Genomic DNA, 24,860 nt, shown 5'->3' with positions numbered 1-24,860 from the left:
CTAAGCATTTTGCATTTTGCATAATTTTAAAAAGTTTAAATTTGTTCAGCATTGAACGGCAGAAATTAGGTTTTCTTTTCGGAAGTATATAAAACAGAAGAAAAAAAAAGTCGGCCGATAGCGCTGTAAACAACGGTAGACTTGTGCGTAACAAGCAAGCGAATAATGCAGAAAACAGTACAGAGAGAGAGGGGGAGAGAGAGAGAGAGAGAGCTGTGCATCGTGGTCAAGCAAAACAGTAAAAGTCAGAGTGAATACATGACGATGTTTTTGTGAAGCGTAGTTTGGATCTTCTTTTGCTGCTGGTTCGGTCAATATTGTTTGGAGAGACATCAAACTAACAGCTTCAGAATCAGCGCATAAAGGAGGTGAACACAAAGCGCAGACCCGCCAACAGATCAGAATCAGCGAGCTGTTGGCTTTCCGCCCCGACTGTGAGAAATTCGACATCTAACTGATTCTGATCCGCGGGCTGCGCTGTGTGTTTAAGTCTTTGTGCAGAATCCGTGTTCCTGCTCTCATTTACTGTTTTAGCTGTTTGGTGGTTGTTGAAATTTTGTGAGATTTCACCTGAGATTCTGGCATTTCGTGCAAAATAAATTTATATTAAAAAAATCGATTCAGGATTTTAATGAATCGATTTTACGTAATCCAAGCCAGAATCGATTTTAATCGATAAATCGATTATAAAAACCCACCCCTACCCCCGACACACACGCCTTTTTCCTCAGTAGTGCAACAATACAGACACGCTAACAGAGCAAGCCATCTCCTGCCGAGATCCCACCCAATATTTCCTGCAAAACAAAAATCTTTAGGTGCTGAAATGGTCCAGGTTATTTATGCTACTTATCTTTAAAGTTACTTCTGCTCACTTTTTGACCTTTTTGATGTTAAGACATCCAGTACAAACTGGAGACGAATGAGAGATGAAGTTTTGTATCTATTTACATTATTGAGGAATCTGTAACAAGTGATCTGTGTCTGTGTGTGTATGTATGCTCTGAATGTGCAATCGTAATCTTACTTATCCAAGTACATTTACATCTATCTACTCTTCACTGTTCAAGAAACTGAGTGCTCTGCTTAAAGGCACATCCACTGAGGAGGAGGAAGCATTTCCCATCCATCTCTGGGATTCAAATCTCTGACCTTCTGGCTCACTGCAGTCAGAGCTTGGGTGGCAGTGGCATCTCTCACCACTCACTGCAAGGCAAGTGTACACAATAAGACTTCTACGAGACTGCTAGCACTCAGACGTTTGGTGATGACATGGCAAGTATGCAGCAGCCAAATCTTCACCCTTTATCACCTTACAAAATGCACTTACTGTATGTCATCATGCTCTTTGAAGTATACAGACAGAGGAATATTAGCAGTACTTCTGTCTTTGGTCAGCTCAATCTATCTTTTCAACCCACCTCTGAGGGTGTTACCAGGTGGGAAAAACATTGTGAAGCCTTTTAACCACACTTTTAACAGGGTTTAAGTGTAGATTTAGGTTGTGAGGCTAAAGCAACAAAGCAACAACCTATTCTGGAAACACAATTTCCAGAATAGGTGCCTCTCAGATTTCCTTTGAAGAAAGTGGAATCACAAATCAAACAGTTATTTTTGTGATTTGTTGAACAAATCCAAGCTTTTAAAATTTGGTTCAAAAAGAAGTAGACATCAATGCATCCCTGCATGACTGTATTGCTAGAGCTCTGTCTGCTTGGCTAAGGAAAAAACCCTCCACCGGAAATACTTCCTGCAGCTGTTAGGAGTATCATTCCCCCACCTTGAGGCCAACCAAAAGACAAATAGCAGCCAAGTCATGTGACTCCTCTGCTGCAGAGATACCATTGAGTTTTATTCTACCCTTCTAAAAATATTCAAGTCATACTTGTCTCCTACAGCGAGCAAGCCCTTTTCACCCACATCATTGTAATGCACTTGTAATACAAGCCATTTGTTGTCATTATAACCCTACAAATCACTATAACCACAAACTAAGCTTTCAGCCATAACTGGTCAGTTTATCTGGTCCACATTAAGGATTTGCACTACGATTTCTCACTACTTGTGTCTAAGTATTCTAAGCCATTATTATTAATATAAAATCACTAGTTTAACTTTTTAACTTTATATTTTTAAGGGATTAAAAAAATTTTTTTTAGCTCAAACCTTAAACAACTAATAATATCTTGTACTTTGCAGCTGGCCAATCTGTTGTAGAAATCCAAATTTGTTCTACACATGCCATTAATGTAAGGGTAAGAAGTAGGGGTGGGTTTCTATGGAATACATGCATGGATAACAGCTACACATGTGTTAAAAAACAAAACAAAAAACCCCCAAAATGGATGATGTTGCTAAGGAACTATTAGATAGACCCACATAATTGCACCTTAAAATAAATTATTATGCACATTCCTCTTCTGTAATTGCCAGACCTCCCTCTTTCTCCCATCTTTCTTTTATATACTTTGTTGAATAATTGCTGAGATCAGGAAGACTTTTGTATATTTGTGAGATTACACCTTTCTTAATTTCTGACTTATAAGCATTTACAAAGAGTTGGATAAATGGCCTTGCTGTAGTGGGTATTTGGTTTTTAATGTTTCAAGTATAGAAGTTTCTTAACTGTAAGTATCTATAGTGGTCTTGGTTTTCTAAATTAAACGTTTGCTTGTGTGGAAACTCGTAATTTCATCTTCCTTTACAATACCACATATCAATGTAATTCCTTTATCCATCCAGTTTTTAAAACTAGGGTCTATTTGATTTGGTGTAAATTCCGAATCATATGCACACCATTTTAATATTTTTATATCCTTCTCCAGCTTATTTTCTTTTACCACCATTTTCCAAACCCCTAGTGTGGCCTTTACCCAAGGATTTCTTATTTTGGAAATGTAGTCCTGTAGATGTTTATCTGCTAGAACTGCCTGTATATGCATATTGGTTTTTGTTTTGCATTCAATTTACTTCAATGTTGCTACATACGAGGGATCGCACCAGTGCAACACTGCCCTGATCATTGCTGAAGTATAGTATTTTTATTTTATTTTTTTTTAAACATGGTAGGTCCCAGCCACGGTTCTCTTTGGGCAGTTGTAATGTTTTGTAATTCTACGATTCTTGAATAGACCATCTGCAAGTTTAATGTAGCTTAAACTAGCCCCCACCACTGCACCAGTAACTAGAACTGAGAGGAAACTGCTCACAGGCCTCCATCACCTAACTAATACACGAGACACTGTGGTCTGAGAAGCAGCTGACATTGGTCATGTACTTTCTTAACTAAACCTGGTGGGTGGAGTTATGGAAGTATTTCATAAGTGCTTCTCATGTTATATGATAAACACTAGTAAGTAAAACACACAGGTGCTTCTAGGTTGCATCCCTGGCAGCTTGCTATCTAACAAGATATAACACGCAATTTGGAATATTTGGAAAGTCTAAAGTGCTTTTTTTAACCTCCTAATTGAAGCTAGGTTAAACATGGCCCAGACCTGTCTCTGCACTGAACACAGCCAGAGGACTCCTGGAAAGAGGGCAAACACTCATCCTGTGTTTAAAAGCTAGGTCCTCATAATGGCAGATCAGAAAAAAAATAGAGGATGGGTAAACCTGTTTTACATCCCTTCATTTATGTTTACAGCTTAATGTAAATAAAATGCAGTCAAAGTCAAAGTCACGGCTTCACAAATGGGTAGCTGGGGGTGATGACAATCACTGTGTTAGCACAGATAAGTGTGTTTTGTTTTGTTGAGCCATTTCTCTTCATTTTTGTGAGAAAGTCATTACTTATAAAATGATTCCTATAGTAATGTTAAACTCCAAGAACACTACTGGGAGCAGATCATAACAAAGCTGCAGGGGTCGCAAAATATCAAAATCCCTGGTAGCCCTTCAGGCAGGGACTCTTCAGTTTTTGGTAGCCCAAAATAAATTTAAGTAGCCCAAATAAAAAAAGAGCAATTTTTTGATTGATGTTTTGTTTCCTGTTTTGTTTCCGTTACAATATTATACATTAAAGTATAATATTGTAACGGAAACAAAACATTAATCAAAAAATTGTTGAAACACAAATTACAACGTTGTATAAAAATTACAATCATCAACTCAAATACTTGGTTCTAATTGAACAGAAATTTCTATGAACTTGTAAGAACTGTGTAGAACATGAATCGGTCTGTGTCAGATCCTGAATTTGAAATTTCCACTGAAGTCACGGGTAAGAGGCAAGTGGAACCAAGATCGAGGCCATTTGCTTTTTGAAGTTTGCAAAGACTGCTAAATTGTGGCAGTGGTAGTTCACTCTTTGCAACATAGTAGCTGTTCTAAACAGATTTTTCAGGTTTATTTTTAGTATGTTATTTGCAATTGGTGTTTGTTCTGGGAAAGATATTGCAGACTGAGCAATAATGCATTTCTTGCATTTCTCATGGGTTCTAATGGGGGCCTTTCTTAAAATCACTGGTCCCAGTAACAAAGGCGCTTGTCGACTCAGAAATCGAGGGAAAACCAACAACACACCCGGCAGAACATTATGTTATTTACACGGGTGCACATAAGTGGTCCGCATGTGTGCATTCGCTGTCAAAACAAAAGACGCGCACCAGATAAGAAGTTGCAACGCGCATTTGCGTCCATATAAAAGGCTGTTTTTGTCCGCTAGAGTGGGATTTTCACGGCACATTCCGCACCACATCTCTGTGCGTTCATCATTTGTTTGAAGCCAGCTCACCTCCTGCAACCACTTTTCCGAGAATACGAGCTTCTTTTGCGGTTCGGACTCCTGACATTTCTTTGGAGGTGGAGGAACATCACAGTAATTGCTTAAAGGAGCTTCTTCAACATCTTTAAGAGTTCTAAACAAATGTCTGTCTTTCTCCAGAAAAATCCTATGTACGCAAACATGCGTTGCAACTTCTTATCTTGTGCGCTCTTTTTATTTTGACAGCGAATGCGCACCTGCGGACCACTTATGTGCAGCCCTGGTTATTTAGCTCGTCATATTGCAGCCACAGAAATTCTTTTGTCCATGAAACCATAAAGCTGCACTTTCTTTTTGCCTTATAGTCTGATTTGTCATAACTTTTCCGTTTTGTGGTAAGCTTTTCTTTGGCTGTCACTTCTTCACGCTGACCTGTCTTATTTGGCTCAGCAGAACTAAAATATATATCTTGCTGCTTTTACACGCACTCACATAACGCTCAGCGATTCTCTGCGCGATCAACCTCTCACATGTTTAAGCTGCAGGAGATTTCACTTGTCATGTTTGCATAGTAAGCTAACGATTGATAAGATGATGTCAGAGGAATTGGTGCGCAAATTATCATCACTCACCAATCAGTACTGTCGCTCTCTATACACAGTTCGCGCGATTGCAAAGTGAAAGCAAAAAAACAAGCGCAAATTCAAACACGATTTCAATATGTCACATATTGACAGTGGCTCACCGATGCCAATGACATAATTACCCAGCTACATTTCCGAAAGAATGCAAAAGCATTGACATATATTTTTCCTTCCTATGACAGCCCGACGGGCAGGGCAGAGATAGATTTTGGTAGCCCGACTGGAAAAACCGCTAGCCCCGGGACGTCGGGCTAGCGATTTTGCGAGCCCTGAGCTGTCTATCATCATAACAATGTAAAGGTAAACACCCTGTTAGCTATTTGAAGAAGTAGAGTATTAGCTGAAGTATTGCACTTTTGCTTTAAGGAACTCAAGGCTGAAAGGTCAGAATTTCTCAACAGCCCCTTCACCATAAAAATATGTTTTTAAAACAGCAAAAGGCTCTTAAAATAGAAGCAATTTGATCAACACTGAAGGCTTATTGAAAAGGTATCCCTTAAGCTCATCATCTGTGACGGTTTTTTTAAAACATGCTTTGCATTTTCCTCTGTTGAGCAGAAAATGCAAATAACAAGATTGATTTGGAACAAAAACAAATTAACAAAGTATATGGCATGAAAAGTGAGATCTTGAAGCCAGATATCTCTTATAATCAATAAGCCTATAAATTCTCCAGATATATTGCTTACTGCAGCAAATGTGCACAAATTGTGATAAGAGTTATATCTACCACCAACTTAAGGATACTGTGAAATGCAATCATCAGTGTGCAGTACTTCATGGTTTCTTGGATACATGCCTCTCTTTTCACACACATCCAGTTTTCCTGGCCTGCAGAGGACAGGAGGGACAACACAGCATCGGTTCTGCAAAGACTGGCACCAACAGGTGTGCCTAGGGGGGTGCCAGCATCAGCCTGGCCTGGTCCACTGCACGGACATCAGCCAAACCACACACATACGCACACCAGAACCCAAGGCAGTGCATTCCTCTAAGGAATACCACAGCACAGCGGCTTTGTTGTGACATCTCTAACCAGGCGCTGAGGCAGGCCAATAGGTTTGGGAGACAAAAGGGCAAGAGATGAGAGAGTGAAGAAAAGGTTATGGGGGTAGGTATGAGAATGATGAGGTGGCTGGACTCCATGATCTAGAGATATCCCAACACAGTCTCTACTTGTGTGCTATACATTGAAAGAAAATTTCCTGTGATCAGTAAACAAGCACAGGAAAAAACTTTAAAACAAAGGGAGACCCTGTGCCACTAGGAGAAAGAGCAAAGGTCCCAGGGAACAAGCTTATCTGTTTGCAGTGGTGTTGTGTAATCACCGGGGGATGGGTTCTGTACGTGTTATGGGAACTAAGACTTTCTACCCCCAACCATCTCAGGTAGCTCTATCTTAAGTTCAGAAAGATGCAAAGCATCCGCAAAGCCAGAGTCTAATTTAATAGACCACTACTAGCTGAAGAATTTCAGAGAGACCCACACAGGCAGTTGCCCTTGGCAAAGCTACACTGAACCACAACAAACAAAGACTTTCAGCTGGGTGGACTCGGTTGTCCACCACGCCCTGACAATATGTTTTCAGAGTGAGACAGTGGGGGAGTATAAGAGCCCGGGGCCCCTGCTATTACTGATAGGACAACCAGATCAAAGCCCTTTCCCATAGTTAGTGAGCACAAAAAACCTGAGAGAGATGAAAGACCATCAGCAGATTGTGGGAGAAATGATGAAGGACAGGGCAATCCCTGCATGGCACTTCCAAACAGCTTTCTGCATTGCCTCTGCAAGTCAAAGTTGGCGGGAGTAAGAGGGAACGCAGGGCCTGATCCTGTCCATAGTGATATGACAGTCCCAACCTCCAATATCATCCATGCAGAATACAAGCTGGGAGGTCAGTTTACAATCTTCTTATTCAGAGTACACCGATTCAGTGGAGACAGAATTAAAATAAATTAAAAGAAACATGAAAGTCTAGTAAAAGTTGCACCTCTAAATCAAATCAGTGCCATTCCCTTTATAGTGAATTTATGTAAACCTATTTTTCCGCCATTGCTAATTTTACTTACGTGTGCAGAAACTGCTCATCTGTGGAAACTGAAGCAACCTCAGGAAATGTAATGCTTGACTTGAATACAGCTTTAAAAAGGGAGTTTACAATATGCAGTGTTTCTTGACTTGTGAAGGTCATCACTGGAAATTTGACAGCTTATTCATGAACACAAAACTTAAGCAATCATCTATGACCATGTTCAAAGAAACATTTGAACTTTGTTCAAAATTTGTGCAATTTTTTAAATTCTGGTTTCATTACAAATCTCTTTCTCTGTTATATAAAAGAATAGGAATGTTATTTGAAGAAAAGAACAATTAGCAGCAAAATACTGTCAGCAAACTTTAGAATCACAGAGTCAGACTTTTCCCAAAGAAACTGAATTTGTTCCACTAGCTCAATAGCCAAAAGCCCTTCATAATTTAGCCTTGGGCTTTAAAAAAAAAAAAAAAAAAAAAAGAGGTTCCACATAGGGCTGGGCGATATGACCCAAAATTCATATCTCGATATTTTTTAGCTGAATGGCGATATAAGATATATATCTCGATATTTTTTTATAAAGCCATAAGGTAAGAACAAAAAGAGTTCTTAGTCACAGCTGTGTCCCAGATGTCACATGGGCACTTTTACTAGCATACAACAGATGTACATGAAAAAAACTACTCAAAAATAAATTATGAGCATTTATTAAATAATAATGCTCCATAAATAAAAGAAAACTATGTTGTTTTTGTGCATAACAAAGAGCTCACAATTGTGCAGTCAAAATGTAAACTAAAAGACGCTGAGCATAATAACAAAGACAGATTTCACAGCTGCTCTGTTCCCAAGTTCGTGACTGACAGCCTGGAGTTTGAAATCCTCTTCATAACCGTGTGTCTTACAGGTGCCATTTATGGTCCTTATACACACACAGTACGGTAATATTATGTTGAAGCACAGTACGTATCACTCCGCGAGGCTCCTCAGTAGCCGTAATGCTCAGACAATCCATCAAGCGGTGCTGCTCCGTAGCTTAGCAAACTTTTGACAGATCGCTGAGCGCCGTGTTCCACATAAAATCGGTTTGCGGTCATCAAGCACAACCAGAATTCATACATAAGGCGCGCTGTCGATTTTTGAGAAAATGAAAGGATTTCAGGCCGTGTATGGCGTTAGCGTGGTTAGCTCGTTAGCGCAGTTAGCTCGTTAGCACGTTGACGCCGTCCAGCCCCATGCACGGGGCGATGCGCAGTAACTCGTTAACGGAGATTTGCCGTGTCCATCTTGCCGCTTCCTGCAGGTGAAGCGATGGGGGAGGAGGGGGAGTTGTGTTCAGTGAAGGAGAGGCGAGGCCGAGTAGTGATGGGATTTCCGGCTCTTTTTAGAGATCCGGCTCTTTCGGTTCGGCTCACTAAAAAGAGCCGGCTCTTTCGGCTCCGAACCGGCTCTTCAGGTTGTTTTGTTGCTTTAATTAATTTATTATTAACAATAATATTAAATTATGCACAAAAGGAATTACTAACGTAAAAAAAGTGGTTTTATTTATATATGTTTATATATAAATATATGCGGTGGCCCCTAGAGACAAAACACGTACAAACTCCAAAACACATTTCTAGCATGAACTGAACTTCCAAAGCAGAGCTACTAGATCACTTAAATTACACAATTGAAAGCATGTGTGTATTGTTTGTGTATTTATACACAGGCACTCATATATATTCAAATAATTTAAAAACAATGTTCATTTACCTCTTACTACCACACGCCAAATCCGGTCGTTGGTACTTGCTGGCTTGTGTAGCCACTACGTAACAAAAGCTCAACACTGCGCCCAGCATCCTGGAGCACTTCTGTTGACTTTTGTACGTGTTTTGAGTTTTTATGTGCTTCGGAGTTTGTACGTGTTTTTACGTGTTTTGGAGTTTTTACGTGTTTTGGAGTTTGTACGTGCTTCAGGGTTTGTATGTGCTTCAGAGTTCGTACGTGATTTGAAGTTTGTATGTGCTTTGTCTCTAGGGGCCACCGTAAATATACTTTTATTTATTCACTCCACATAAAATGTAATAAATAAATCATATAATACAAAAATCAACTATTCACATTTCAACTTTTAACTATTTAAATTTTCAGCTTTTTCCTTTTACAAATTTAAAGTGAAACAACACAAAACACTGCAAACCACAACACAATTAAATACAAATTAAAATATGAAAACAAAAAGAACATGCATCTGTCATATGGGCCCGCATGAATAAACTTTCTGAATCCTTTATCATCTGCAACTGAAAATAGTTGTGGATGATTACTATACCTTTCTAATGTGACGTTGTTGTCCCTGGCTTTCTTTCTCTCCCTCTGGCTCTGTTCCTGTGCTACTGAGTGTAACTACCACCCCTCCCCCCTCTGCCCAGAGCAAAGCACAAGGCTCGTGTGCTGAGTGAAGCAGAAAAAAAGTGCGAGAGAGAGGCTGAGAGAAAGAAAGAAAAAAAAAAACCCACGTGACGGCTCGCGATAAGGAGCCAGCTCGCATCGTTCACGTCAAAGAGTCGGCTCTAAGAGCCATTTCGTTCGCGAACGACCCATCACTAAGGCCGAGTAACGTTGCGTAAAGACAAAAGTGTACGAAAGAGAGGCAAACTTGTGGCTCCACAACTATAATTATAACGTAACATAGACTATATCGATATAAAAGATATTGTCACATCTTATATCTCGTATAAAAATATATCGATATTTTTAAAAAACTCGATATATCGCCCAGCCCTAGTTCCACATATATTGTAGCCAGCCACCAAAGAAAGGAAGAAGGAAAAAAAGAAAACATTTCGCTTCAGGATGTCAGGTAAGGTCAGGACATGCGTGTAGTATTTAGTTATTTATTTATTATACAGATTAAAAGGAAGCAAGAGTAATGTCCACATAACTTGTAAACTCCCCATATTACCCTTTGTGGGGTTCCCTTGGTCCTTTATTGTGCTGTATAGCCTTTGAGTGCAGGTCAAACATCTGCCAGTAGCAATGTATCAAATACTACTGTCTAATAAATAAAAAAAAAATTTTTAAAAAACAAGGGCACTAATATAGTCCATTGGTTGAGCAGATGACCCATATGCCAAAAGGTTATTGCAGAGTCCCACATTTGAGTCCTGGGCCATTCACAAAACTGATAATTGCATCTACATAAATGCACATTTTTAATGCATTCCTTGAAATGCTTGCTCATAGGCAGTGGTCTGATTGTTGGGGTTTTCTCACTATTACTAAACGGTCTTTACCTTACAAACCACCTCAAGGCGACTGTGCTTGTGATTTATGTAAATAAAATTACATTTAACTCAAACTGAATCCTATGCTCCTCTGACAAAACCTGAATGTATGTGAAAATGCAAAGTGAGGAGTTTCAGAAAGAAATGTAAAAGGGAGAGGAAGTGTTTGTGTCAAGCACACATATCCTGCAGCGGAGGCTACAGTCTGCATGACCAGTGTTGCAAACTCCTCAGTAAGGAAAATCGCTATTGGTTGTCCTAAAAGTCGCTAGAAGTCGCTAAATGACGTCATCACCTAATTTGCATAATTGGTCATGCTAATGTAATTGTAATCTATGTTGTTGGAGAGAGAAATAACATCGTGAAAGACACATAAAGTGAGTAAAAAACGTCCTAAATGCATTTAGAATTTATTTAGAACTACAAATTAAATTTATTTTAGCAATTATTGTTTTTTTAATGTCACAATTCCAACCCGGCTCCTTTACCCGGGCTTGGACCGGCAAAAGTGACCCAAAATAGGCACTCTGGTGGAGTTACTTTGTGTGTGTGTGTTTATAAGTAGTTTTAAACCTTGTGATCCACAAAACAGCATAAGAGTAAAAGAATAAAAGAAGAACTGACTGCGTTACAGCACCCGCTGCTTCTTGAGAGTAAAAGCGATATGCGCTTTCACGTCTTTTTTTTAGCGACTTTTTGTAGAAAAAAAGTCGCTAGGGGGTCTGAAAACTCGCTAAATATAGAGACAAAGTCGCTAAGTTGGCAACACTGTGCATGACTGTGAGGAGCACAGAGGCCAAAGATAACCACTGAACCATCTTCCTGTATGCTGTCACACAGAGGTTACGTAAAAAAAGAGCAGCACATGCAGCAGTCCTGTGAAAGTACAGTAACATATAACACCTGAGATTTGTGATGAAAGTGACTGCAGAAAAACAAATGACAAGGATATCTGTAATTCATACTTAATATTTAGCTTGTTTGTGAAAGTTGAACAGCACCAGATTGCACTGAAAAGGGGGTCTAGGAAAAGGCACAGGCAGCCAATTTGAAATCTGAGAGATGTCTGTGGTTGAAAATTCAAAACAGCCATTAGCTGATGTGGAAGAATGTGATACTGCTAGCAGTATAAGCCTCTAGTTATAAACTATGAAGGATTTAACACTAACTTTGTAAAGAATATACATGAAAAGAAAGCAGAAGGACCAAACAACTTTTATAGACCAAAAGGACATCAAATACTGAATAATGAGTAAATATTGTCAAACTGAATCCTAGAATTTGTTGGTTCTTGCATCTGGTTCTATGTGAAAGTAAAAAAACCACAACTCCAACAACAGGAAGTAAACAAGTTTTCTGTATGCTCAAGTGAGTGCATTCTATTGTCATGCTGTTGTAACAAGGCATTTTGTTGTCATTCAGAAGAAAGACAGACCTAATCCTTACTGGTCTGCTGCTTCTATTGACCAATAAATCACAAAAGAGAAGCGAGGCTGGAAATTAACGCTTCAAGCACAACACTGATCCCACTAACAATGCGAAAGTGTCTCAAGAGCTGCACTGCTGTCTTTCCAAACATGCCTGTTTAACACACCAGCAGCTCTGGTTCCAATTAGTTTAAATGCTCCATCCAAAGGGAGCCGGCCGGGGAGCTCCACAATATTCCTTTAATTGATGGTTGTGCTACTATCCTATTTCATAGCAGACTTTCTGCAGAGGAGACTTGAAAAGCACTTCATTAGCATGAAAGCTCCTCTTTAATTATTCCATCGTACTCAACTCTGATTTACAACTGCTATTACACGGGATGTCTATTTTGAGTTAATTTATTTAGCTGAACAATTCCCTGGCCTGTAAACTCTGCTAATACTGGAGTTGATGTGCTCTCGTCTCAAAGAGCTAATGAACGCAGACAATAGCAATTTTAGTCAATAATTCTTCACACCATTGACATGGGAAAGTTTCTGCATTTGTTGACTTGTTTTTATTTCTTTCATCACTGGGGAGTTATTACTAACAAAATGAACAGCAGTAGCTTCACAACCATGCAAATGTAATTAACAAAGTATGTTATTGGTTGGCTGGAGATCAAAACATCTATCCATCTTACACATAATATGTAAATCTTCACTATATTCTTCTTTTTTCAATGCACACTTTGGAATTCATGAGCTACATAATGAAGCAAATGAATTGCAAATTTCTGCAATAAAGGGACAAATCCTTCAACACCAGTCAAACAATAAATAATTTAAAGTTTGAAGGCTTAATGTGAAAGCTAGGCGTGCCCTGATGAAGGCAGAAACTCCTGTTCTACTTTGTGTGACTTCACTTTTTTTGGACATTTTATTTTGGATCTGAAATAGCCAATTAAAATACCAAGGTCACACAAAAACACAAATTATCTAATCAAGGCTGTTATAAACAAACAACTTTCATGTTTTGCAAGGTGTGCACACACCAGTATACAGCTTTAGTTTCTGTCCAGGGGGTGTTGTTTTCTGTTTGGGGGTATGCTTGCGCTCACCTACTTTAGGTACCCCACTAAATGTGGAGCTAAACAGTTGTTTTTATATATATATATATATATATATATATATATATATATATATATATATATATATATATATATATATCACCACCAATAAAGATTACTTTCACCTGAAATTCCCATCCTATTAATTTCAGTCAACAACACTTAGTCACTGAATGCATCATTAAGAGATGCCGTAATTTCACTGTTTCCAGACATCTAAGACATGGAAATAAATTACAACAAACATTAGCACTAACAATACGGGAAGAACAAAAATGTACCCAGCAACTAAAATGGAAACTTCTCAGATCAAGCGGAAATGTACACTGCAAGACTCAAAGACTTCTTTAGTGATATTCCAGTTTCAGTTCCAGCACAACAGCAACATCACAGTTGTCGTTTATAAATCCGCATCCACATCTGTTTGACATATCAGACAATACCTGATTTCAGTGGCGTTCCATTAGGACAAGCAAGGCAAGCAGTGCTTGTCTAATCAAATGCAAAAACATTTTCGGTGGGAGACTGATGGGAGATTTGCATGCTAGACACGCTGCCATTGTCACTGCTTTCACTGCTCAGAGATCAGTTAAAAGCTGTGTTTTGTGTGGAAACACGGCTACCATTAGCAAATAGACGCTTCTGGGATTTATCATAACAGATTACTGACAGGTACGTTTTCTAATACTGGCCAACATGTGTGATGTAGATTGAGTGCAGCATGAAGAGGTTATTATTATCTCTTTTAGTATATAAGCAAGGAAAGCTTTGATGATGAAGAAGGGGTTTCAAATCCAGTTTAATAAAACAGGCCAGTTGAACAGGTGCAGGCTCAGCCATCAGAAATTAGCATCTCTGAGAAATCATTACTAATTTTAACCAGCTGTTTGCCAACAAACCACTTTCATGTTTCTCTAATAATTTAATCCCTGTAGATATTGACAGTTAACCCTGTGACACACTTCACAAGCCTTTCAATTCAGCTGTGAGTTTTGTTATTAATTATTTCAACATATTAGTATTTGTGTTTCTGAGCATATTCATTTTTCAGATATGTTAAGTCCACACAGGAAAACCACTACAAACGTGATTTTCTGCATTACAGTAGTAATCTATATGACAATGATGAGATTTGTCTTGTTAGTCAGTGGCAAAGATGTTTTGTGAATGTGAAGGAGAGGCACCATCTTTGTCTGCCTTTCTGTAATTGTTTTTCATCAGTTCTCTTCTCTACTAGATTATCTTTTATTAATTGTTTTAGTTTAGATAGCCAATTACAATGCTGATATTCTATTTTGTTGGTTTTGACTTTCAGAACATACAGATATTCAGCCAATATATCTGTGCATCTCTACCATAAACATAATGTAACTAATAACAATTCAGTGCCATATTTAAGCTAATGTCCATAACTGACTTGACTAAAGAAACTTCCATCACGCTGAATACAGATTTTAAAATATTATTACCCAAGTGTAGAGTATGCTTACATAAAAGAACTACTTTTAATTTAGACTTAGAAGTAAGGCTAACTTAATCTACAAAATGGCTCAGGTTCAGCAAATAAAATGACTTTTCTCCAATCACATAGTGAGAAATGCGACAGAAACGCTTAAAAAAATGCAGTAAGAGCTTTAACCTAACCTAATCGCTTTAATTACTTTGAGCATTTAGGTCTACGAATGCATAATTAAGTGTCTGTTAATCAGAAAGGATGCTTGCAGCAGAAAATTGGGAAATTTCCACTGAATTCTACAGTTTTATGGCACTATCGGCCTTGTTTTCGGCTAATATTTTAGGTTTACAGCTCACTCTTCAATAATCTAATGTACTTGTGCAGCATCAACATAAGCAAGTCAAACAGGTAGAAACTAAACCAAATGTCATTCATACACATTATTGGAAACAACTCCGGAGATTATGGGACACAGTATCTGGCATTAAAATATATTTAGTGGATAGAAACAATCTAAGCTCTGATATGTATGCATTTATTGTAGCTCTGTATTTGTTAGGTCAGTGAGGAGTTCTTTTTGCCTGAATGAAATGACAGTGCCAATAAAGCTTAATCATACACAGCTCCACGTTTCCACGGACCATTTGTAAAGCTGCTGCAAAATTCACACTGCAAAATGAAGAAACTCTTAGCCTTTGGCAGTTAGACGTATAGAGGAGTGTGCAGTGTCAGCCTCAATGTGTGCAATTTAACCCTTGAACTGGAGACAACCATGAGCAGCATGTGTAATGGAGGCCTCACATGATAAAGCAGAGAAGTCAGGAGAACTGGACAGGGGGAGGGGGTTCTTCCTGACAACCACACACTGGAGAGGGGGAGGGTTAAAAAACATTGAGCCCTCTTCCTGAGTCTGCAGCATTTGGGCATAATGTGATGGGTCCTTCCTTTTCACCTAATTCCCATTTGGGCTTACAGTTTGTTTGTTTTTTTTCACCAACACCTCTGAAGAAAACACACCCTCCAAAATAACCTACAAGTCACTGAGCAGGGTGCTCAAGCATTTGTAGCGTCTTAGATATAATCGCCCCTGACACTCAGAGAAAGGTAAACCAATATCATTTCCTGGGTTAAACTGACTCTGCACTCTTCATCTGAACAACAAGCAAGTTGTACGCAGTCCAAGAACACTAATATGCAGCAATTATCCTTCCCCTTGTGAAGCCAGTTGTAGGGTGGGGGGGCAGGGGCACAAGCTACACAACTATACCACCCCTACCCTTTGGTTTGCTCTGCAGCGATAACTTGTTGTACAAACTGCAAATGATAAATCAGCAAACAGGTTTTTCCAGGAACAAAGATTTCAGCATTGGCACAGGCCTCGCGACAACATACCACAAACTCTCAGGCTGGTTGTAGAAGCTCTCAAGTGTTAGTTCTTGCTTGTTTATTATGTACAGAAGCAATTAGAACAAGGGAGCCTGTTTCTTTTCACTTCTCTCAACTAGCATAAGGATAAAGTACTCCAACTCCCTGTTAGCATTTGCCTTAATGCTAACCAAATAAAGTGATCAGCAGCATGCCGTTCTATACAATTCCATAATCCTCCCCCAAATCCTCATTTAGCACTTATCGCTCAGGCTCGTGCATTCATTGCCGAGTCTCCAAAGAGTGGCAAATCAGCAAGGTCTCCTAGCAACATATTTGCCTAGCTAAAGGCACACATGGTTTCAGTTAAGGGTCTGCACCTATAAACAGTTGGCCGTGGCAGCTTATTGGTCAGGAAGGGCAATGCTGACTGCATGTCAAGACAGGCAAAAGCTGATAATGAATAATATACAGTCTTACAGGTTAGAGACAATAGCAAGGCTTTGATTGGAGGCCAAAAAAGAAGGGATTCTGAGTTCTGCAGTTTGAAAGCACTCAAGGAAGGAGCCAGTAAAGGAGTAGTATAGTGGGAGTCACATAAAAAGCCACAGTCAGGTAGGCTGTGCTGTGACTGGGCTGGTTCTTTAAGAACAGAAGAAGAAAGGAGAGGGAGAAGAGAAAAAAAAATCAGAAGTCACGTCACAAGTCAATTCAGGATTTTAAAGCTGCCAATTTTAGGACAAAAACGACTAATTGGACACAGATTGATCACCTTCCAAAGTGGCTGCTAGAGCCAGCAGACTTTCCAGCCACAAACAACACTGTGCATCAACTGGTGTCTGTCTTAATAGGAACACCAGGCTGAGTGAGGCTACATGGAGAAACACAGCCTGCCTGCCTGAACACACCCGAGGGGTTTTCGCTGGGCCATGACAAACTGATTGTTACACCTCTTTTTGTACAAGGTAGCAAACTTATCCAGCATCTTTAATCTAATACCTGTCACAGAATACTTCTATTCGGAATACTTTTACTAAGATTAAAAGCTGACAAAGAAAAGGAGCAGTTGCTGCGAGGCCACAGATTTTATTCTCACATGAAACTTTCACAATATGTACAATGTATCTCCCAGTCCATGCTGGCACCTTTAGTGTTTTCACGAGTATAAATAATACAACACAAGCCAGAAAAGTCAACATCCCGACAGTTTAAATGATCTCAGGACAAACACTTCTCATCTCAACTATACCCAGAGCTGTCATTCTCGCTGGTAAAGGTTAGGACCCACTCCCTATCACAAGTGCCACAAATCTGTCGGACCCATACGGTTAAAAGGCGAGAAACAAGTAATCAAATAGGCGAAGTCACTGTCTTATTGCCTTAGTTATCAAACAACCAAAGACCACACTATTTGAGCCTCGGATGCTCTACTTGTTCATGATACATACAGTAGGGCTTCCACGCGTGTATGTATCACAACTTCAACTTGTGTGAAAGTTAGTAAGAAAGTTTTCGTGCTTCCATTATGGTAGCGACGGTATAAACAGTTAATTGAGGTGTACGGGCTTCATTTTTAAGCTCGTAAGGGATCAAATATTCTGGGGAGGAGAAGAAGAGAAGCTTCAATTTTATGATTTAACGTTTCCATCCACGACTAATCGTGCGACGTTTCATCGGAGAGCTCAATGGAAAAAATAGCATGAGCTAACACACACTATAAAACATGTAGCGCCAGGCAGTGTAACTCTAAAATAAAGAGACCCTTAGTATCTACACGGAGCTATGAATATTAAACAGGTCTTAGCGGTTAAGCTAATGAGTTGGTTTCAAAATGTAAAGAAGTAGTTACCCAACTCAGAGATTTGAACAGGCTCTAAACACTTGAAGTTAGCTAACTAAGTTAGCTGCTTACTGTAGACAAAAACTTTTTCCACATCTGAAAAGCTTTTTTTCCTCTCCATTTTCTTTCAAATACAATGGACCGTATATAGAAGCACTTGCGGCATAATAAGCCGAAATGCCCTTTCCTTTTCACTGTTTCATTAACGCTATTAAAACTGTGTTCTTCCGGCTGTTGCTAAATGGCGAAAGCCGTGTTAATTAAATGTAACTTACCCTCCAGTCTCCGCCGCCGCTCCCCGGGCCGCCTTCAACACCCAAGACCGCCGCTGGACCTCCGGAGGGCCGCGGAGCTGGGAGAAGAGAAGCTAAGAGGGATCCAGCTACTGCCAGGGAGACGAAGAGCCAACTTGCACCGAGGCCCCGGGCCTTCTGTGTCCTCGAAATAGCGTTAGGGGGAGGGATACCGAGCCTTAGTCCTCCGCCGTTTGACAGAGACTCGGGAATACCTTTTTGACAGCTCCTCTTCTTGTGCCCCCCCCTCCCCTCGACAGCCCTTCACTTTTCTCTTTTTCCTCACTTCCAGCAGATACGAATCAAAATACTGTCAAAGAATATGGCGGCTGCTTAAACTAGTTACTATCGCGAGAAGAAAAGTTGTTTTTCTTTTTTTCCCCCAGTTTCCCAAGTTGTGCCGAGGGAAGAGAAAGTTGTGATTGCAAAATAGGCTGAGCAGAAGAAGGTGCAAGTGACGGGAGATGTGTTGCTCTAATTCCCTTTAAAATTACGGGAATAAATTGCATTTTGGTCCAACCCATATGAAGTGAGACAGCGGCATTATGACTGACGCTGATCTCATCTTCGTTCACAGAGAGAGCACAGATGAGATGAATAAATAAATGTGATAAGATGGCTTTACTAAAAACAATATAGAAAAAAGAAAATCAAGTTATAATAGATTATTTTTGAGTTTTTAAACTAATTGTAATCAATGAACTGCACTTTGTAGTACCCGAGTTAAGCTAATTTTATAAATACATTAATAACTATGACTAAGCGAGATTCTTTTCTGAAATATAAGAGTACTTGTACACAATATTTACATTATGTTCTGACTTTTTGTTTGTTTGCACTACGGCCTCTACATCTAGCAGTTACAGAAATAACACTGCACACGTATTCTGTGTTTAGAAACATCGAGCACAAATTATTACTTAAAAAAGTATGCATACAACTATACTTCTCACTTTTTCGATTAAATCAATAAAAATAAGTAGGCTTCAAAATATCGATATGTTTTAAATTCTTTACTGCTTGAAATCACTAGCATTTTTGTCTGAACTGAGCAGTTGCTGTCATATTTCAGCCTGCTAATACAACAAAATAAGATCAGAAGTTAGTGAGGTGGTCTCTGCTACAGCTACCCTTGAAAAACCTTGAAACTATCCTAATGGTCGTCAAACCACGTCTTCAATGACATATCCTGAGATGTCGAAAGTCATCGTTTTTATATTATCTTTATGGGGAAAAGAGTTAAAACTAAACTAGGTCATTACAAGCCCAACATAAAGTTTCATAGATGTATTCCATTTGTTTGTTTGGTTTACAGGATCACAGACCAGCCTGAGTTTAACAAGAAAAACCACAAAGTAGGGCAGGGTGAGAACATCTTCCCCTTATCGCTCAGTGACACCTCACTCGATTTAGCAAAACAAAAAAAAGTACTGGTGCCAGAAACGAACACTTCTGCTGCTTTGTAACACTCATCCACATCTGGAGTTAAAGATCTGGAACATCCCAATTTGGACTATAAACAGCAACAGCGAGCACCCACTGTTAAAACAGCGTTAGAACATTTGTGGTGGTTCATTAATGCATTTTATTCATAAATGCCTGTATTTCCCAAGCAATAGCCCAGATAGGATGATAAAATGATAGCAAACATTATTCACAAAGATGGCTGCAGAAGTTTGTTTTTCAAAAGGTCTGTCCAGTACGCAATAGCAGAGCTACTATGTAAATTCTATTAGCTTTCCTTGCTTACATGAGTTAATGTTACTTGGAAATAAAGAATGCATGTTTTTGTTTTTTTGTTTTTATTGTGTTTTATTGTAACTGTTTATTATATGAAGAATATAAGCAATCAAGGAATAACAAGTCAAACAATGTCATTATTTCACCGTTTGGATGAAGCTGTAACTGTGCCGAGTCTGAATGTTTTGGGGTTTTTTTCTCTTTTACACCAGGCAGCTTTAGCAAAAAGAAATATGATCTGAATGATCTGTTGTGCAAACCACACCAGGAGGCTAGTCAGCTTCTTTTTATTTATTTTCTTTATTAAGAAGATTTATTATTATTATCATCATCATCATTATTATTATTATCATTATTATTATTATTATTATTATTATTATTATTATTATATGGGTTATGGGTTCATATCACCATCTGGCTGGGACCTTTCTGTTTTGGAGTTTGCATGTACTCCCCTTGTCTGTGTGGGTTCTCTCCAGGTACTCCAGCTTCCTCCCAAAGTCCAAAGACAAAGGCTTAACTGGTGATTCTGTGTAATGTATTCAGGGCATCACATAATATTATGTGTCAACCCTGTGACAGAGAGGCAATACCCTGCCTCTCGTCCTATGGCAGCTGGGGTAGGCTCCAGCCCACCCCACAACCCTGGTAAGGATAAGCTGAAGAGACCAGATAGATGGATTTTTATTTTATTTTATTTATTTAATAAGCATTGCCTAACAATGTCAGAGCTGACAGGCAAGAAAAAGAGAGCAAAAAAGGGTCTAGGATCCATTTGCAACTGCTCCATCTATAACAAAACACAGTCAAAGAAAAAAAAACTTGATAATGTGCGTGAAAAGCTGAAACAAACCCCAGAGACACACAGAGAAAGGCCCAGGAGACCCAGGCCGGCCACAGGTCATTAAGCGTAGTGAGGATCCGAAACCACATTTCCCAATGATAACCACGTGTCTGCCTCAACAGAAGGAAGAGGGAGGCTCCAGACAGGCCCCACGGCCAAAGGGCAAGAGGCCCAAAGGACAATAGGCAACGGGTAGCCAACCCAGCCAGAGGCCGGCCCCGGCCATCCTAGTACAAGCTGAGGATAGGACCCCAGGGCCCCAGGCACTTGAGAATTACCCAGCACCTGTTAAAGACACCCCTTAAACGCCAGACCACAGCTCCCAAAGAAAGGCCAACAACCATATCTGAGTTCTAAGAATGCTAAATACTTATATGCTTTACAGTATGAATACAAACTGTAACTCTTGAAAAACTGAAATTGTTATTTTAAGGTGTTGGAAATTAACTTTATTTTATCAGGTGACGTGGTGTGGTTCATTTCTGTGGATGACATTAAACTTGTGGATTTTCCCTTCTTCAGTCAGTAACTGCTATCTGTACTGTCAAACACTGGTGGTGTTTTTATTGTCTTTGCAAGTTTGATTGTGGCATGGTTTTTGAATGTTTCATAATATTGTACTCTGTTTGTTCATAGTTCAGCTCTACAAACCAGATGTGACAGGAATGTGCACCCTTGGACTACAGAGTCTCCTTGTTTTGCATGGTGATGACCTTCTTAATGTCTACAACACTGGTAGGTGTTTATAGCTGCATGTTAAAAGTACCAAATCACAGTTGACTTCATTTATATACAACAGTAATACCCACCTCAACAACTGGACTCAAGTGGATGGATAACAAATGATCAGGTAAAGCATTTCGAAATCGTAACAATCACCTGACTCTGTTTATTTTTAAGCTGTTTTTAATGTATAAACATGGTTCCTGCGAATAGTTGTCATTTAAGTTGTTATTTCATTTTAGACAGGCTTCTGAGTGAGGAGGTCTCATCTACAGATGACTTTACCAAACCAACAGTGCATCTTCTAGAAACTGTCGGACGAGTTTGAATTTCAGTGACCTCGACCTCAAGGTCAAGGTCAGAGGTCAAATTTCAGAAAATCATCTGAATGAGATAACTCAAGAAGGAAGTTTGCCTAAGATTTTCAAATTCCCACCATGGTACAACTCCTTAATTTTTTAAAGTTAATTCTGTTTCATATGGTTTCCAGAACTGGTTTTTCATTTTAGTTTAGTAATTGTTGTTTAGAATGTAAAAATGTAGTTAAGTTTTCATTAGCTTCAGTAATTTGAGTCTTTTAACATTATAATATAGAGGGTATAAAAAAGGTTTCAGTTTTTAGTCTATGTATGTTGGATAGAAAGAACTTGTGAGCCATGTATTGAGTGCTTGGGTAGAAAAGCACTATAATAAGAACCAGTCAGTTTGACCCTCTTTCTAATTTAAAAGTTTGCACCCACTTCTATTTAGTTAGTCATGATGTTTTTCACCGTGTCTGAAAACCATAAGCAGGTGTCCCTTGTAATCCTTCTTTTAGAACATAATTAACGTGGACCACATCTCACACAGTGTGAGCGAGAAAACAGACGCTTGTGGGAACTTGTGTGAAAAAGCACTGTGTATTTGTTCCTCAGCGAACTGGGCGGAAACATATGGCGTCTCGTGTGTCAGTGTAGCACAATGACTCACACACACACACACACACACACACACACACACACACACACACACAAATTGTAGCCCCAGCTATCTCACACACACTGTGACCCCTTGACTCTGGGTCTGAAGCCCGGAGAGAAGAAATCCCCTCCAGTGGGAGAAGCAAACTGACAGCACAGTGCAGCCTCTTATCCTCTCTGTCCACTGCTCTCGTAGCTTTACACAATGCCTTCTACACTTTGAGATAAGCTGGTGGTAAACGGGGGGCTTTGTGTCAGGCAAGTGAATCAGCAAGAAAAATAAAAGGAGGAGAATCGAAATTCTTGAGAAGTCCCAGTGAATTCATGTGGTGAATGTGGCTTCAGTTTATTCCTTCTCCAGGTCTCCAAGCTGCCTAAGAAGTCGAAGGAACTTATAAACTCTCCTGCACACACTTCCCTCTACATACACACACTACACCAGTTCCATTTCCCTACATGTGTATATGCTGACACATATTACAAGAATGACAATGCATTTTTTTAGTCTTTTATTTTTTTTTTTAAGTAAGGCAAGCTTTGCACCTAACGGGCACCCAGCTGAGAGAAATCCGCTATAGCAGCCGGTCTCACTCCTCAGGTAGGCTTTTTGGAGCAAGAAAGCCGGCCACCCACAATCTTGGCATGGAACGAGGACCGTTTGTCACGGTCTGAGGACAGCTTGTCATGGGTCAGTGGTTTAGATTTAGCCGCGCAGTAGGTCTCCAGCAATTATTCCCCTCTTAAGCAAACGTCTGTGCTTGTCCACCGGACATGCAGGGAGGGCTATGCAGCAGCTCCAGCACTGACCAGTTCGACACAGTGTCATTAGGGACAGGGGGAACTGAGCGAGCGGGGAGCAGTCCCACTCTCAGATGTACGAATGTGACTTATGAAATTGCAAGTCTGAGCATCACGCTTGGATCACACTGAGCTCAAAATCAGCACAGATGCAATTATATGTTAAATACATGAGTCTATACCTTCAATCCACGCTAGTAGAAACGTATATTATATCTACTTCTTACATGATCATAAAGAGTACCTATTATGTTCATTTTATCAAATACATATTTTCTGTCTTTGATTCTGCTGGTAGCTCTGCAAGTAGCTTTGCATATTACATAGTTTCAAATAATCCTTATTTATGTTACTCTGGTCTCAGTGCAGCCCCTCAGTTTATCATCTGTCTGTAACAACGTCATGGTTCTGCTTCTTTCACCCACTGTTTTATGTTTTTGGACTTTCAAGTTCAGTTTACTGTTAAATATCTTCTGTTTGATTCTTAGTTTGCTTATTGTTTAGGTTTTCACCTTCTGTGTTTTCAATCTTGAGGGTTTACTTCCAGTTAATGTTGTGTTTATTGTTTTCCCTCTGTGTATGTCCTCAGTGTTTCCTGCCTTTCCTCGCAGTCTCAGTTCCCCCATGTTTAGTTTAGTTCTGTGCCTGCTTCCCACTTCCTGCTTTATTCTTCTGCCATTTGTCTCTTGTGTATTATGTTTAGCTTTACTTCCTCCCCTGGTACACTCTGTCGATCATCCACACCACAAGTTTCCCCAGCAGTCTCTTTGTTGTCCCTTGGATTTTGTAGTTTTAATTCTTGGACTGTGACTTGGATTTATGTTAGGAATTTTTTTTTTTTTTTTTTTTGGGGGGGGGGGGGGGGGGATTAGCCAAAAGAAAAAAAAATCTCACTTTTGTTTTTCAACACCGTCATTGTGTTATGCATTTTAGCCCCTCATTCCTCACTGTCCACATATCTTCAGGTACATTTACTGAAATTACAGCTGTGTCAAGAAGCGCTGTGTGCAGGCAGGGGATGAGGACTCAAACGCAGACACAAAGGCAAAAATGGGAACTCAGAAACACTGCTTTATTGCAGGCTCAGAAATAATACAAAACCATGTCAAATCTAAAGTGGGAGAATTCTAAGTGTACAGGGAGGTACAGGGAGACACACAGCATGAGGGACAACGCAACACTCACTCAGAGAAACACAGGGCTTAAATACACTGGGAAATAACAAGGGGAAAGAGACACAGGAGGGGAGGACAGCTGGGAGAAATCAGACATAATGAGCCCAAAAGGAAGCGAATCTCAATACATTCGCGTAGGACACAGACCTTCAAAGTAAAACAGGAAATGTAACACAGATGCGGACTGACTAGGGGAGATAGAGCAACAAAGAAACACAGAGACCAACATAAAGGAGGCACAGAGGGCAGCTACTAAACACTCAGAAAACTAAAAAGAATACAAGAGACCCAAAAACTAAGATACTAGACTATAGAATAAACTGAAGCAACAAAGACAACTTAGAACATGCATCATAATACAAAAACCCTGAGACACAAGAAACTCAAAACACTGGTCCAGGAGATCCAGGATCCTGACAAGCTGGAGATTTTGTACTTTTATGTAATATCTAAATCTGATGTGCATCTGAATAGACTC

General features: G+C 39.6%; 1 protein-coding gene across 4 annotated transcripts in view; it reads right to left on the bottom strand.

Annotated features, from left to right (window-relative positions):
- Positions 1–18,653, bottom strand: part of tab2 (TGF-beta activated kinase 1 (MAP3K7) binding protein 2) — a 45,982-nt gene extending 27,329 nt beyond the window's left edge. For 3 of the 4 annotated variants that reach the window (XM_085132306.1, XM_085132303.1, XM_085132307.1), the window contains exon 1: positions 18,126–18,651. The gene's annotated coding sequence lies outside the window, so the exon portion shown is untranslated. Of the gene's footprint in view, positions 1–18,125 lie in introns of all 4 variants that reach the window. The other variant, XM_085132308.1, reaches the window with a different exon arrangement.
- Positions 18,654–24,860: the final 6,207 nt, after the last annotated feature.

The sequence above is a fragment of the Neolamprologus multifasciatus genome, chromosome 15 (assembly GCF_963576455.1).
Source record: "Neolamprologus multifasciatus chromosome 15, fNeoMul1.2, whole genome shotgun sequence".
Classification (NCBI taxonomy): Eukaryota; Metazoa; Chordata; class Actinopteri; order Cichliformes; family Cichlidae; genus Neolamprologus; species Neolamprologus multifasciatus.
This window is presented reverse-complemented; position numbering and strand designations above follow the sequence as displayed.